The sequence below is a fragment of the Heterodontus francisci genome, chromosome 28 (assembly GCF_036365525.1).
Source record: "Heterodontus francisci isolate sHetFra1 chromosome 28, sHetFra1.hap1, whole genome shotgun sequence".
In the NCBI taxonomy this organism is placed as follows: Eukaryota; Metazoa; Chordata; class Chondrichthyes; order Heterodontiformes; family Heterodontidae; genus Heterodontus; species Heterodontus francisci.
Window position 1 is genome coordinate 4,250,248 of NC_090398.1, and position 15,945 is coordinate 4,266,192.

Sequence of the window (15,945 nt, forward strand, 5' to 3'; positions counted from 1 at the left end):
AACACCGCCACCTGCAAGTTGCCCTTCAAGTGACACACCATCCTGACTTGGAAGCGAGTGAATGTTGAAAGTGGTAAATGGGGTGACAATCAAGTGGGTTGCTTTGCCCTGGGTTGTGTCGAGCTTCTTGAATGTTGTTCTACCTGCACACATACAGGAAAGTGGAGAGCATTCCATCTCATTCCTGGCTTCTGCCTTGTGGATGGTGGACAGACTCTGGGGAGGCAGCAGGTGACTTACTCGCTGGAGAATTCCTAGCACCTAATCTGCTTTTTATCCAGGGCATATATGTGGCAGGTCCAGACATGTTTCTGGTCAATGGTAACCCTCAGGATATTAATAGTGGGGGATTTGCGATGCTGCCATAGAACCATAGAACAATTACGGCACAGAACGAGCCATTCAGCCCGTCGTGCCCGTGCCAGCCGAACAAACTAGCCATTGAATAATCCCACCTTCAAGCACCTGATCCATAGCCTTGCAGGTTACAACAATTCTTGCCATTGGACGTCAAGGGGAGATGGCTAGATTCACTCTTGTTTGAGGTCGTCATTGCTGGGCACTTATAGACTCATAGAGTCATAGAGTTGTATAGCATAGAAACAGGCCCTTCGGCCCACTGCGTCCATACCGATCATAATGCCTATCTGTACAAATACCATCTGCCTGCATTAATTCCATATCCCTCCATGCTTTGCTCATTCAAGTACCTGTCCAGATGCCTCTTAAATGTTGCTACTGTTCCTGCCTCCACCACTTCCTCAGGCAGCTCATTCCAGATACCCACTATTCGTTGCGTGAAACATTTACCCCTCTGATTCCCTTTAAACCTCCTCCATCTCACCTTAAATCTATGCTCCTAGTTTAAGTCGCCCCTACCATAGGAAACAGACGCTGCCTCTCATAATTTTATATACGTCTATCATGTCCCCTCTCAGTCTCCTTGGCTCCAGGGAAAACAGACCCAGCCTATCCAATCTCTCTTTAGAACTCAAGCCCACCAAACCAGGCAACATCCTTGTGAATCTTTTCTGCACCCTGTCTAGCTTAATCACATCTTTCCTGTAGTGCAGCGACCAGAACTGCATACGGTACTCCAAATGCGGCCTAACCTAATGAATAATAAAACATAAAAGATAAAAAAAAACCTGCTTCTGACACGTCAGGATAACATGCACAGAGTAAAAACAATGCTCATGTCTCATACCAGAAATTATATTTGATCAATACTTTCCAATCCACAGCCCTCCATATTTTTTTCAGACTTGTCTTTCCTGAATATTTCTACTGAGCAATACTAAGTTCCCATGCCTCCCCTTGTTTCAGCCAGAATTATGTAATTGCCACTAAAGAAATCTGTAATGTTGCGTCTTGTGGCTGCAGCTGACCAACCTTATTTGGCACGCTGCATGTATTGAAGACATGCACTTCAGTGCTCGCATTTGCCCCGTCTGACACCAACTGTACTGAACGGCTACGTCCTGCTAATGGACGAAAGTTCAGAGGGGTGGTAACACCCTGATGAGGAAGGGAATGGTAGAGAATTTATACGCACAGTATAAAAAAAGATGTGCTCGTACCAGCAAAATAGAAATGCTTGGAGAGGCAGAGGGAGTCAGAAAGTCAGGGATGTCGGTGGATAAGGACGTGCAAAGGGGTTTGGACGATCTGACTGCTGCGGCAGTTTGTGGCTGTGAGAAGCACAAAATGTGATTGGTTACTTTAGATACCCAATCAGATAGATACAGAACATCAGGCATTGACATAATTATAAACCAGCCGATCAGGAACACGGCCTTCTCCCATCCTTCATTAGCATAGGGCTCTGCGGATCCCTCTGAAATGCGAGCTCGAGTGAAGTTTTGGTTATTCTGTGTCTGAAGTTGATCGTTACCAACCATTCAGAATCTGATACCTTGAAAAATAAACCACTTTTCAAAACATAGGTAACTTCTGTCCGTTCTCACCATAAAACCTATTCCTCGAATCAAAGGCATTATCTACAACCAAGGTTTAGCTATAACCACGTGAAAGGTTTATTTGGAGCAGAATGATGTTTTTCGTTGGTTAAGGTCCCACGTGGGAGATTGGTTAAGAAAATAAGAGCCCATCGCTTCTCAGCCTTGCCTGGCAGTGGAGAAACGGTGAACAAAAACAAAAGTTCGCAGCCTTTTGGCTAAGATCAAGTGTAGTATCTGTTCTTATCAGTTACTTACCTGGCAGGGATGAAACCATGATCAGTGGCTTTTGATCCTGGGTATGTTTTGAGTGAAATGGCTATAACCAATCTTCGAGCTTCTGGCCAGGGAGTGCGTAACACCGTTTGGGTGGTGAAGGACAAGGAAGGAGATGTACCATTTTATTGTACCTTCTTCATCAAGAAAGTTCTCATTGATTGTTGTGGATTCCAAGCTGTGGACATCTTCTGCCTGCAGTACTTCCCCAGCAGTGGATATTTCAATCCGAAATACTAAGGATCAGCAAATCCTTTTATGCTGGGCTGTATGAGCGAAGCCCACAGACAGCAGAGCCTCCCACTCCTACCTGTCACCTATCACAGAGGTCTTAGATGACAACATGAGGGAGACTCTGGACAAGTGACAAAGGCTGTGAAATCCTTCGAGATGAGTAAAACTTCTGAAGTGATGGTTTACCGGTCGAGTTGTACTCGGCCCTGTGGGACTGGGTCAGCCCAGACGTGCTGGAAGTATACGAGAGTATTCTCCTGGTTGGCAGCATTTCAGAATCCATGAGGAAAGGCATCATCAACCTCATTTACAAGCAGAAGGGGGAGAGGGCAGAAATCAGAAATTGGCGGCCCATCTCCCTGCTTAATACTGATTACAAGATTCTGTGAAAAGTCATAGCCAGTCGAGTCAAATCTGCTCTGGAGTTGGTGATCCACCCCGATCAGACCTGTACTGTACCCGGCAGGAAGATCTCAGATAGTCTCGCGCTACTCAAGGATACGATCGCCTACGTACGGGACAGGAGGGTGGACTCCTGCCTCATCAGCCGGGACCAGGAGAAGGCTTTTGACAGGATATCGCACACCTACATGATGGACGTGCTTTCCGAAATGGGGTTCAGAGAGGGAATCTGCGATTGGATCAAAGTGCTCTGCACAAACATCAGTAGCGCAGTCTCAATCAATGGGTGGGAGTCAAAAGGTTTCCTGATCTGGAGTCAGACAGGGCTGTCCTCTCTCCCTGTCTTGTTTGTTTGCTGCATTGAACCCTTTGCTGAGTCTATCAGGAAGGATGCAAGCATAAGAGGGGTGACAATCCCAGGCAGTGGAGTCACTCAGGTTAAAACCTCCCTGTACATGAATGACGTCGCCATCTTCTGCTCGGATCCGCTGTCCGTGCGCAGACTGATGAGCATCTGCGACCAGTTCAAACTGGCCTCGGGAGCTAAAGTCAACCACGGCAAGAGCGAGGCCATGTTCTTTGGGAACTGGGCTGACCGATCCTTTGTCCCCTTCACTGTCAGGTCAGACTACCTGAAGGTGCTGGGAATATGGTTCGGAAGGGCCGGGGCATGCACCGAAACCTGGAAGGAGCGAGTACCCAGGGTACAACACAAGCTGAGCATGTGGGAGCAGCGATCTCTCTCCATTATGGGTAAGAACCTGGTCATCAGGTGCGAGGCGCTCACGTTGTTGCTGTATGTGGTGTAGGTCTGGCCCATACCCCACTCCTGCGCTGTGGCGGTCACCCGAGCCATCTTCCGCTTCATCCGGGGATTCAAAATGGACCGGGACCAGAGGGACACGATGTTCAAACCTCTGGATAAGGGCGGAAAAAATGAACCCAACATCGCCATCATCCTGAGGACGACCTTCGTGTGCAGCTGCATCAAGCTGTGCGTGGACCTCCAGTATGCAAACTCCAAGTGTCACTACGTGCTGAGGGTCCATCTATCCCCAGTGTTGTGAAGGATGGGCCTGGTCACATTGCCGCAGAATGCTTCATCCAATTGGACTGTGCCGTACCACCTATCCTTCGTTGAAAATTTTCGGCAGAAAAACACCTTTGACCACCAATCCATTGGGAAGTGGTCTGCATGAAATGTCCTCGAGGCCCTACGGGAAAAGGAAATGATGGATCCTGTCGGATGGTTCCCCGAGCAGACTGCTAGAACTGTCAAGCAATCACCAAGATGTAGCTTGGCTGGTGGTGAGGAGAGCCCTCCCCGTCAGATCCTTCCTGCATGCTCGAAGTCTCACCCCCTCTGCACAATGCCCTCGAGGTGGCTGTGGTGGGGAAGAGACAGTTGCCCACCTCCTTCTGGAATGTGTCTTTGCAAAACAGGTGTGGAAAGAATGCAGTGGTTTTTGTCGAGGTTCATCCCAATCATCTCAGTAACACAGGAGTCTATGCTCTACGGGCTGTTCCCAAGGACGCACACTGAGATAACCATCAACTGCTGCTGGAGGACGATCAATTCGGTGAAAGACACCCGTTGGTCTGCCCCAAAACTTGCTCGTCTTCCAGCGCAAAGACTTGTCCACGACCGATTGTTGCAGACTGGCACATTCCAAGGTCCAGGAATACGTGCTGAGGGACGCACTAAAGCTTGGGGCAGCCACAGCAAAGGCTCAATGGGGAAAGACCTGTGTGTAAGGTCCCCCCACCAAGGTGAACTGAGGGGCTGGATCCATGGGAAACCCCTCGAACTGTATCCGGAAAATCTTAGTTTGCTGTAAAATGTATGTGGCAGGAAAAATGAAATGGAAGGGTGGTGAGGCAACACATTGAACCTGTATTGAAGGAAATTGATTTCCTTTGCACTATTTGTATTTTTTGACTTGGTGCTCTTTGGAACTGTTTTGTAATATATTTTTTACATATTTTTATGAATAAGGTATATATTGGAAGTAAAAAAAAGACGACAAGAAAACAGCAGCACCTTCCAAGAAGGGCGCCAAGAAAGTTCTGAAGGAGACGCCAACAAAGGGCAGCAAGAAACGGAGAAAATCCAGGAGAGAGAGTTACTCCATCTACGTGTACAAAGTGATGAAGCAGGTTCACCCTGACACCGGCATCTCCTCCAAGGCCATGAGCATCATGAATTCGTTTGTGAATGATATTTTCGAGCGAATCGCGCGTGAGGCTTCCCGCCTGGCCCATGACAACAAACGCAGCACCATCAGTTCCCGGGAGATCCAGACCGCCGTGCGCCTGCTGCTGCCCGGGGAGCTGGCCAAACACGCCGTGTCGGAAGGTACAAAGGCGGTCACCAAGTACACCAGCTCCAAGTAAATATCCGCAATGTACTGAAACACACCCAAAACACAAAAAGGCTCTTTTAACAGCCACCCACATCTTCTCTGAAAAAGCTGCAACATCATCTCGATAGTATCGACTTATATTGATTTTTTTTATATCAAGTCATCTCTGTTTTACTCTCATAGATTCTGATTAATGCAGTTTCTCTGCCCGTGCGATCTTTCTGTCTCTAATTCATAATGTCGCCTGCATAGATTACTGGCCACTGACCATTTCTGAGCTTTGTTCTCGGACATGTGCATATTCGGCCTCTTTGCTGTATTTCGATAATAAAAGCTGATTTAACGCACATACATCAGTTCGCAGTCACTTAGTTCCATAGTTCAGGTTTGAACTCAATAATTAATAAGGAATTGACCCAGATTAGATTCCCGGTCATTGCAATGCCCACTCGCGGTCAAATATGTTTCTGAAACCTCGCCGCAGAATGTGACAAATGAAAAGCCATGACTAAATTGAAGTTAACCAAAATTCTCAACATCCATGTTCTTCTCCCTTAAAGTTGATGGTCAAGTGTGCTGTGGAATTTTGCAGCTTAAAAATGTCAATGCAAATTCAGAAAGAAAGCTTACAAAATATTCTCAACATCCAATCAGATTCACTTCCTTGCTTGATCAGCGTCGCCCTGCAGCAAGTTTGTTTCCTTCAAGTGCTGATCCAGTTTCTTATTGAAATCATTGATTGTCTCTCCTTCCACCACACTTGTGGACAGCGAGTTCCAGCAGGTAAAACAGAAAAAGTTCTTCCTCACATTCCCTTCCATCTCTTGCCGTAAACCATCAGTCTGTGTCTCCTAGTCCTTGTACCATCAGCTAATGGGAACAGGTTATCCTTGTCTAACTTATATACAGCTCTGTCAAACCTCCTCTCAATCTCCATTTCTCAAAGGAGAACAACCCCTTACTTACATAACACAATTCAGAGTCATCTATCCAAGCTTTTCAAGAAGAAAATTTGTGTAGACAGGAGCATTAAACTAAGAGACTTTGATAGATCAACCGATTGTCTCTGCCCAATGCACCAGATTTTCTGTCTCCCCTGAACAACGTTGTGTAAAGTTTAAAGCATTTTCATAGCTTACACTTATTCAAGAACTGCTATGTCAAAGCATGACGGTCATCTTCTCAGAAATATGTCAAAATGCCGTGTTGAGAGATGTGCATGTGAGGAAGATGCACGTCGCCACGACAAAAAGGAGAAGCTGTGCAGCTGGAGGGGGCCCACAATGTGGGGGTGATGGATCATGACATCTTTTGCCTTTGTGGAAAATAAGGACAGCTACAATAATAGGACTAATTATATGCTATGTACATCAATATATTACAGTCTGTTTGTGCTAATGCTTGTTATACCATGAAATGTTTTTTCCAAGGCTATACTCTGTGTCAACCTTTGTGTGAAAACAATGGGAGAGATGGGTTGAAGACCACAGCACTGCTTGTAGGCGGTGAGCTGAGATAAATGTGAACCTGCAGAACTGCAACAAAATAGATGCCATCAGCAAGAATTTGACATTTAGTATCCTTGGTAAATTAGAAAGAAACAGGAAGCATCTGTAATGTATGCAGATTGAACCATTAATAATCCGGACCAATTAAGATACTAATTAGGGTTTCAATTCGGTTCAACAAACTTTTGCTGGCTGAAATTAATTCTGCAAGGTCTCAGCAAACACACCGGCTCCCTCATTCTTCCTATGTTTCTGTTGTATTGTTTTGAGAGGAGGGGCTCAATAATAGCAAACACCCTGCAAACTGAGACCGCAGTTTGAGCATCTAAATGGGACTAGCTGCCAGTTTTATATGTTACATGTTCCCCCACACTTCCCCTCCTTCCCTCCACCCTAACCCCATGTTCGGCTTTTCAATTAGAACATTGATGAGTGTGAAATGGGGAAATTTCCCATTGGTGTTGAAATGCGGAACTGTTGCAGGAGATCTGCGCACGCGCAATATAGACCCGTCCAATATGATGTCAGAATTAGAAGAGCGCATGCGCACCCTCTCCCCCATCGCTGCCTCTGAACGCCACTCAGTGAGGGAGCGATTGTTGAAATCAGCTGCAAATGGAGACATCACAAGCCTGGGGTAAGTGAACAAACAGTATCTGCTCACAGCAGCACAACAGATTTGGACCCGCGTCTGCCGATGTGCTCATAGATTAGCATTGATTACCGGGTACATTCAGCGGGAGTGGGGGACAGTTTGTAATGTACATTGTGGAGCAGGAACTGGTCCTGGAACATGGAGTGAGCTGGGGGGGAAGGGAGAGGTCTTTCTCAGGCAGTGTCTGGACAGGGAGAGAGAGACAGAATATGATGAACTCACTATTGAAAATCATTGCTGATTTCTCTCTCCAAACAGTAATGAATGTTCCTGGTTTAGATCCAGTATCTCACTGTTAGTTTTTATTGAGTTGTGAATGGCAGAAAAAAATGCTGAATAATAAAGACGTGGTAGATTTCCAAAGACCGTCTACTGCAGGTGAGAAGATTAAGGTCACTTTTTTTTAAACAGTGCTTACTTGTTGTCCGTTGAACAATGGGACATGGAAATAGAAATCTGGCTTACACAAATGTCACTACTCGATCGGGTATTCCAATTCATGGAGCAGTGCGGGGCTTGGATTGTTTCTGAATGCCACAAAATTATTGTTAAACCGCTCTAAATACCTGTCAAGTAGAAGCAGAGTTCTGCAGTACTGCAGTGGACTCAGACACTGACACTGCTTGTGTTGCTGACTTTCCTTTTGTGATTGTTCAGAATGTTTATTGTTGAAAAGATTACTTTGATCACTTTTCTGTTTTCTCACTCAGCTGTTATTCAAGTATAAGAGTTACCTTTCTTTTCCTGCAGGCAAACACTTGAAGGAACCAGAAGGAAAGGCATGACTCCTCGACAGAAGGAAACGTGCATCCAGCTCGTTCCAATACACAGTAGGTACAGTATCAGTCACAAAGCACACTGACATGGTCAGGTCATCATTTCCACTATAACAAACAAAATAAGTAGTCAGACCCACACTGATTCCAAGGTTGAGAGACACATTATCAATTTGATAGTCAAATAGAGCAGTAGAGATAGGAGTTGTTTCTATTTCACTCCAGCTGACTGGTAGATACATCAATTACATTCCAAAAACACACACATTATCTGATTTAAATACATTGTGTCTCCTTGGTTGCAATTCAAATAACAAATCTTAAACAGAACAGACAAAATGTATCTGATTGAACGCTACAGAATGAATCCCAATAACGTACCCCACAATATAAACTGAGCTACAAATTACACACCAGTTCAAACATGTCACTAAGAGTCAGACAAAAACATACAGGATTAATTCATTCTCTACAAACCATTGGAATTTGACATTGCATATCAGGTCATGGTCTAAAATTGAAAGATTGTCATTCATAATTGCTTTTGCACAGCTACAAATTGGATACCAACTCACAAACAAGTATTGAATAAAAGCTACATCAATAAAATATCATTAATCCATATTTTAAATTAAACACAAGTAAACACATATTGATACATTAGGTGTTAAACAAAGAGTTGCCAACACAATGCCTGAGATACATATTAAGTACCAAATACAACAGGATCCCACACTCACATACAGCAGATAGGCACATAGAAGCAGAATTAATCTAACTCTCAAGCAGGGTACCAGAGGCTCACAGATTGAGAATGAATCTCATGTACAGACACAGTACCAATAACTTACATATATTGATTAAGTTTGACATGTGTTCACAGAACAGATACATAATTTCTCCCACATTTGCATACTCCCCGAGAGACAGACACATAAGGAATGAATTCCAAATGCACATTCAGTATCAGTGACTGTCAAATTCAGAATGAACCCCTCATTCACACACTGGACCAGAGACTGAAAGGTACAGAATGTGGCCCACAATCATATAAATAGCATAAGAACAAAGAAACAGGAGCAAGAGTTTGGCCCCTCCTGCCTGCTCTGTCATTCAATAAGGTCATGACAGATCTGATTGTGGCCTTAAATTCAATTTCTTGGCTGCACCCATAACCCTTTACTCTCTTCTAGATCAAACATCTGTCTAGCTGCACCAGAGACTGAGAGATATATAATGCATCCCAAACTCAATTACAGTACCTGAAATTGATGGACACACGACAAATCACATTGACATAGAGTAGTCAAGACTAGAAAAGACAGAATGAATCCCACAATGCCATTGAGTACCAGTTAATGACAGTTATAGAATGAATACCACTCTCACCCACTGTACCAGTCACTGAGAGCCACACAATAAGCAACACATTCACATACAATGCCAGAGACAGAGATACTGAATGAATCTCAGGCTCCCTATTACAGATGAAAAATGAATTAATCCGCACTTATATTTAGTTTTAGTTACTGATGGGTACAGAGGTATATTTAGACTCCCAGGGAATACCAGAAACTGACATACACCGCATTAATCTCACCTCATACAGAGTACTGGAACCTGCAATGATGAATTGGAACCAGATATAATCACAAATTAGCAAATAAATGTTACTGAATAAAGTACACATTTACATATGCCAAACTCAGATTGATGGGTTTATAATGCTGACCATAGCTGCCTTCCAAACAGTTGACCCGGGTTCCTTACTGCAGGTCAGACCTCAATTCTGGTACCATCCAGCTGCATTTTCTAACTTAAAAATTGCAATGCGATTTCAAAAATAAAATTGACAAAATACTCTCATCATCCATGTGTCAGAAACAATGGCAAAGATCTTTGGTAAATAGTGCAAAAAAAGGAGACTGTTAAAGTTTACCTGTTAAACTGAGCTGTGGGTAAAGATGGAACCCACAAACTTGGACTCACAGACCAGAAAGTGACAGGGACAGAGTACAAGCTACACAGAGATATATCTGAAGCTGAAAGATACACAATAGGATGTTTCTGACATAAAATAAACTGACAGGTGCAGATATATCTACACTCACAATCATAAACAGAGAGATAGAGACAGATTGCAGTTTATGGATTGAGATATATAGAGTGAAACTTATGCTTGCATACCAGAAACTGAATGATACAGCAAAACAGACAAGAAAACAAACCTCACCTACCAGATGAGAAGTAAACCATAAATACATACCAGAAACAGAGAAGCATGAAGCAAATCCCACATACACACTCCAGAACCTGACAGGTAAAAATCAATACTGCAAGACACAAAGGATAAAAGGTTCAAACACACACTCACATTTCAGTGGCAGACAGATACAGAGTAAAACCCATACTCCCATAGCAGAAACTGACAAACACGAAGTGAAAACTACACACATACCAGAAACTGACAGGTACAGAACAGAATACATATTTAAATACCAGAAAATAAAACCAATATTCACACACCACAGAATGACAGGTACAGTGCAAACCCCACAGCATACTCCAAAAACTAACAGATACAGACTAAATCAATACTCCCGTACCAGAAACAGTCAGGTACAATGACGATCATTGGACGATATTTACTTTGTCGGGCAGGGAATTAATAAGTGACAGAATGATCAAAATGGCTGGTGAACGTGCTTGGTTGAGAACTCAAAGTTAACTTGGGCTGAAATTTGAACAGTTGGTATTGAAATCACTGCAGTAAATCGACTCTTTCAGAGAGGCTGTCAGTGAATCTTAAAAGAGCCTTTGTGCTTTATTTCTGTACATTGTGTGGATCCAGAAGGATCTGTTGGGCATGGTCACCTCCTTTGTCACTGGGCAGCAGCAGCCCCATCGCGGTAGAGATGTGCATACAAAAACCCTAGGTCCCAAATAATTGTAGGCTGGAGCCATTTCCTGGCTGAAAGTGAGTTGTGCAATGAGCGAATCATTCATTTGTAACTATTTTAATTAGAGGGAAATAACAGAGTGTTGTGGAGGCACATTCAATTGAGGCCTTCAAAAGAGAATTGGATAATTATATGAAGAGTAATGCAAAATTACCAAGCTATGGTGAAAAGGCAGGGGGGTGGGAGTAGGTGAGCTGTTCTTGCAGAAACCTGGCCTGGATACAATGGGCCGAATGCCCTCTTTCTGTGATGTAACCATTCAATGATTCTATCCTTCGATGATAACATAAACATAGTAATGAAAGCAAAGTGCTGGAAATACCCATAATTTGTAATACCCAGGGCTGACAGGATCTGTGGAGAGAGGTCTGTGACCTTTACTCACAGTATTTCCAGCACATTCTGTTTTTATTTCATATTTCTGGCATCCACAGTATTTTGTTTTGATTAACATAAACTAAAAGGTTCAGAATAATATGCTTGCAAAGCATTTGATTAATCAAAAAGCTGTGGTGTTTAGTTGCTTTATAAATGAAGCCTGAGGGGCCTGTTTCAAAAAGCAATCTTGTTATAGTGGGAGGGGTGGAGGGAATATCTCCCCTCTACAGCTTCCAACCTCATAGTCCCGCAACCCTGGACAGCCTGCTTCTATCTCCTTCCCAAAATCCACAAACAGGACTGTCCCGGCAGACCCATTGTTTCAGCCTGTTCCTGCCCCACTGAACTTATTTCTTCCTACCTTGACTCTATCTGTTTTCCCCTGGTCCAGTCTCTTCCCACCTACATCCATGACTCTTCTGATGCCCTACATCATTTTGACAATTTGCAGTTTCCTTTCCCCAACCACCTCCTCCACTATGGATGTCAAATCTCTCTACACCTCCATCCTCCACTAGGATGGTTTGAGGGCTCTCTCTTTCCTTGAACAGAGGCGCAAGTAGTCTCCATCCACTGCCACCCTCCTCCACCTGGCTGAACTTATTCTCACATTGAACAACTTCTCCTTCAACTTCACTCACTTCCTTCAAGTAAAAGGTGTTGCTCTGGGTACCCACATGGGTCCTAGTTATGCCTGACTTTTTTGTGGGATATGTCGAACATTCCTTTTTCCAGTCCTACTCAGGCCCCATCTCCCAACTCTTTTTCCAGTACATTGATGACTGTATCGGTGCTGTTTCCTCCCTCCACCCTGAACTGGAAAACTTTATCAATTTTGCTTCTAATTTCCACTCTTCTCTCACCTTTACTTGCTCCATTTCCGACAACTTTCCTTTTTTTCCTCGACTTCTTTGCCTCCATCTGTGGGGATAGGCTGTCTACTAATATTCATTATAAGCCCGCTGACTCCCACAGCCAGCTCGACTACACTTCTTTACACCTTGCCTCCTGTAAGGACTCCATTCCATTCTCCCAGTTTTTCTGTCTCCAACGCATCTACTCTGATGATGCAACCTTCCACGACAGCGCTTCTGATATGTATTCCTTTTTCCTCAACCAGAGATTCCCCCCTCCCCCCCCCCACCCCACCCCCAACTGTGGTTGACAGGACCCTCAACCGTGTCCGGCCCATTTCCCGCACCTCTACCCTCACCCCTTCCCCTCCCTCCCAGAACACAAACAGGGTTCCTCTTGTCCTCACTTTCCACCCCACCAGCATCCACATCTAAAGGATCATCCTCTGCCATTTCCACCACCTCCAGCGTGATGCCACTACCAAATGCATCTTCCTCTCCCCTCCCCTATCAGCATTCCAAAGGGATCATTCCCTTCTCGACACCCTGGTCCACTCCTCCATTATCCCCACCACCTCATTCCCTTCCCATGGCACCTTCCCATGAAATCACAGGGGGTGTAATACCTGCACATTTACCTCCTCTCTCCTCACTAGCCAAGGCCCCAAACATTCCTTTCAGGTGAAACAGCGATTTAATTGACCTTCTTTCAATTAATATACTGTATTCCCTGCTCACAATGTGGTCTCCTCTACATTGGGGAGACCAAACACAGACTGGGTGACCACTTTGTGGAACACCTCTGCTCAGCTGGGAAGCAGGACCCTGAGCTTCCAGTTGCTTGCCATTTCAACGCACTCCCCTGCTCTCATGCTCACATTTCTGTCCTGGGATTGCTGCAGTGTTCCAGTGAACATCAACACAAGCTCGAGGAACAGCACCTGATTTACTGATTAGGCATGCTACTGCCTGCTGGACTGAACATTGAATTCAATCATTTCAGAGCATGACATGCCCCCCATTTTTATTTTTTATTTGTTTATTTTATTTCAGTTTGTTTAGTTTGTTGCTACTGTGCCTACCCACTTTTTTTTCATGTTTGTACTTTGGGCTAGAGCTGTTCATTTTTCTGACAATTAACACCCTCTCTGCACTAATGCTTTGTCTTTCACCACACCATTAACATGCCATTTTCCTTTGCTCCTTGACCTTCTGGTCAGTTGTTCTCTCTGACCTTGTCATGTCAATACCTTCTCTTTTGTAATCTCTTGCCCCACCCCATCTTAATTTGCTTAAAACCTATTATATTTCTAATATTTGCCAGTTCTGTTGAAGGGTCACTGACCTGAGATGTTAACTCTGCTTCTCTCTCCCTAGATGCTGCCAGACCTGCAGATTATTGCCAGCATTTCTTTTTTTAATATCTTCTCTTAAATGTGGAGACCAAAACTGCACACAGTATTCCAGTTGTGGTCTCACCAAAGCCGTGTACAATTTTAGTAAGACTTCTTTCATTCCTGTACTGCAATCCCCTTGCAATAACGGCCAACATGCCATTTGCCTTCCTAATACCCTGCTGCACCTTTATGTTATCTTTGTGCCTTCCTTGTATGAGTACCCCGAAGTGTCTCTGAACATCAACACTTTACATTTTCACACCTTTTCAAAAATATTCTGCTTTACTATTTTTATGACCAAAGTGAACAACTTCACTCTTCTCTACATTATACTCTATTTGCCACAATCGAAACAGATGGGATAATTGCACTCGTTGCCAACTACAGTGTCAGATATTCCCAGTAAAACATGGTCACTGGGATCAGCTGTTCCACTCCGGTTAGTGACCCACACTCAGTACGATTCTGCAGTGACAGATACTGCCAGTCAAGCATAGTTACAGGAATTGGGTTTCCAATCCGGTTAATGAGCTACACTCAGTACAATTCTACAGTGACAGATACTCCCAGGAAAACATGGTCACTGGGATCAGGTGTTCCACTCCAGTTAGTTACACACACTCAGTACAATTCTACAATGTCAGATACTCCCAGTCAAGCATGGTCCATGAGATCAGGTTTTCACTCTGCTTAGTAACCCACACTCAGTATGATTCTACAGTGGCAGATACCCCCAGTAATACTTTTCGCTGGAGCAGAGAAGACTGAGGGGTGACCTGATCGAGGTGTAAAAGATTATGAGGGGCATGGACAGGGTGGATAGGGCGCAGCTGTTCCCCTTAGTTGAAGGGTCAGTTACGAGGGGTTCACAAGTTGAAGGTGAGGGGCAGGAGATTTAAGAGGGATTTGAGGAAGAACATTTTTACCCAGAGGGTAGTGACGGTCTGGAATACCCTACCTGGGAGGGTGGTAGAGGCGGGATTCCTCACATCCTTTAAAAAGTACCTGGATGAGCACTTGGCACGTCATAACATTCAAGGCTATGGGTCACGTGCTGGCAAATGGGATTAGGTAGACAGGTCAGGTGTCTTTAATGCATCGGTGCAGACTCGATGGGCTGAAGGGCTTCTTCCACACTGTATTATTCTGTGATTCTGCGAAATACATGGCCTCTAGAATAAAGTGCTCCACTCCGGTTCATGACCCACACTGAGTGCAATTCTATACTGACACATACTCCCAATAATTCATAGCCACTGGGGTCAGGTTTGTGACTTACAGTCAGTACAATTCTACAGTGGAAGAAAGTCCCAATAATACCTTCCTTTAAAGATTTGGAGTCACCATTTTTTTAAATTTAACATTTCACAATATTTCATTAAATGAAATAACTTGATAATTCAAACTACATGTCAGTTACAAACAGAGGGTTGTTATCAGTTAAGGAAATAGAATAAAACCTCAGAGATAATTCAAGATATTTAACATGAGAAAATGATATCACTGATCGGCTATCTGTATATCAGTGACCACTCGGTCACCAAGTAAGATTCTCCATCACAGTGAAAAAAAAGAGAGCAGCTCACATCCAGATTTACACAACTTCAATGGTTATAATCACTTACCAGGAACACCAATGAAGGCAAGGATCAGGTAATATATTTTCCTGATACTGCGAAGTGGTTCAAGCATTTTCTGCATAAAGTGATCTGTCCCTTGGTGCTGCAGACAATCTCTCTGTATTAAACTCTGAGATGATACATTGCCAGAGCTTGTAATTTATACCTGTGGGATCGCTATGGGAAAATTGACTTTGCCACAAACTTTTTTTTAAACATTTGAACAGACAGATTACGACATCGAGTTCAGTCCCTATTGTAATAGAAAACATCTGTTTCTGAGGTTCACTTGGAAAACTGCAAAGATTGGACAATTCTGATCACATTAATTAACTCATGGAAATTAGAAGCTTTAGTATCCCAGAAATGAAAGCCACAGTTTTCAGAAGGGTGTGAAGGTATTAGAGAGGGTTCAGAAAAGATTCACGAGAATGGTTCCAGGGATGAGGCACTTCATTTACGTGGCTTGATTGGAGAAGCTGTTTCTGTTCACCTTACAGGAGAGAAGATTAAGAGGAGATGTGATAGAGGTGTTCAAAGCATGAGGGGTCCAGACAGAGTAGAT

The 15,945-nt window shown here is 43.9% G+C and overlaps 1 pseudogene; it reads left to right on the forward strand.

The window, feature by feature from the left end:
- The first annotated feature begins 2,156 nt into the window (after positions 1–2,156).
- Positions 2,157–2,288, forward strand: LOC137345349 (U2 spliceosomal RNA; annotated as a pseudogene).
- The last annotated feature ends 13,657 nt before the right edge of the window (positions 2,289–15,945 follow it).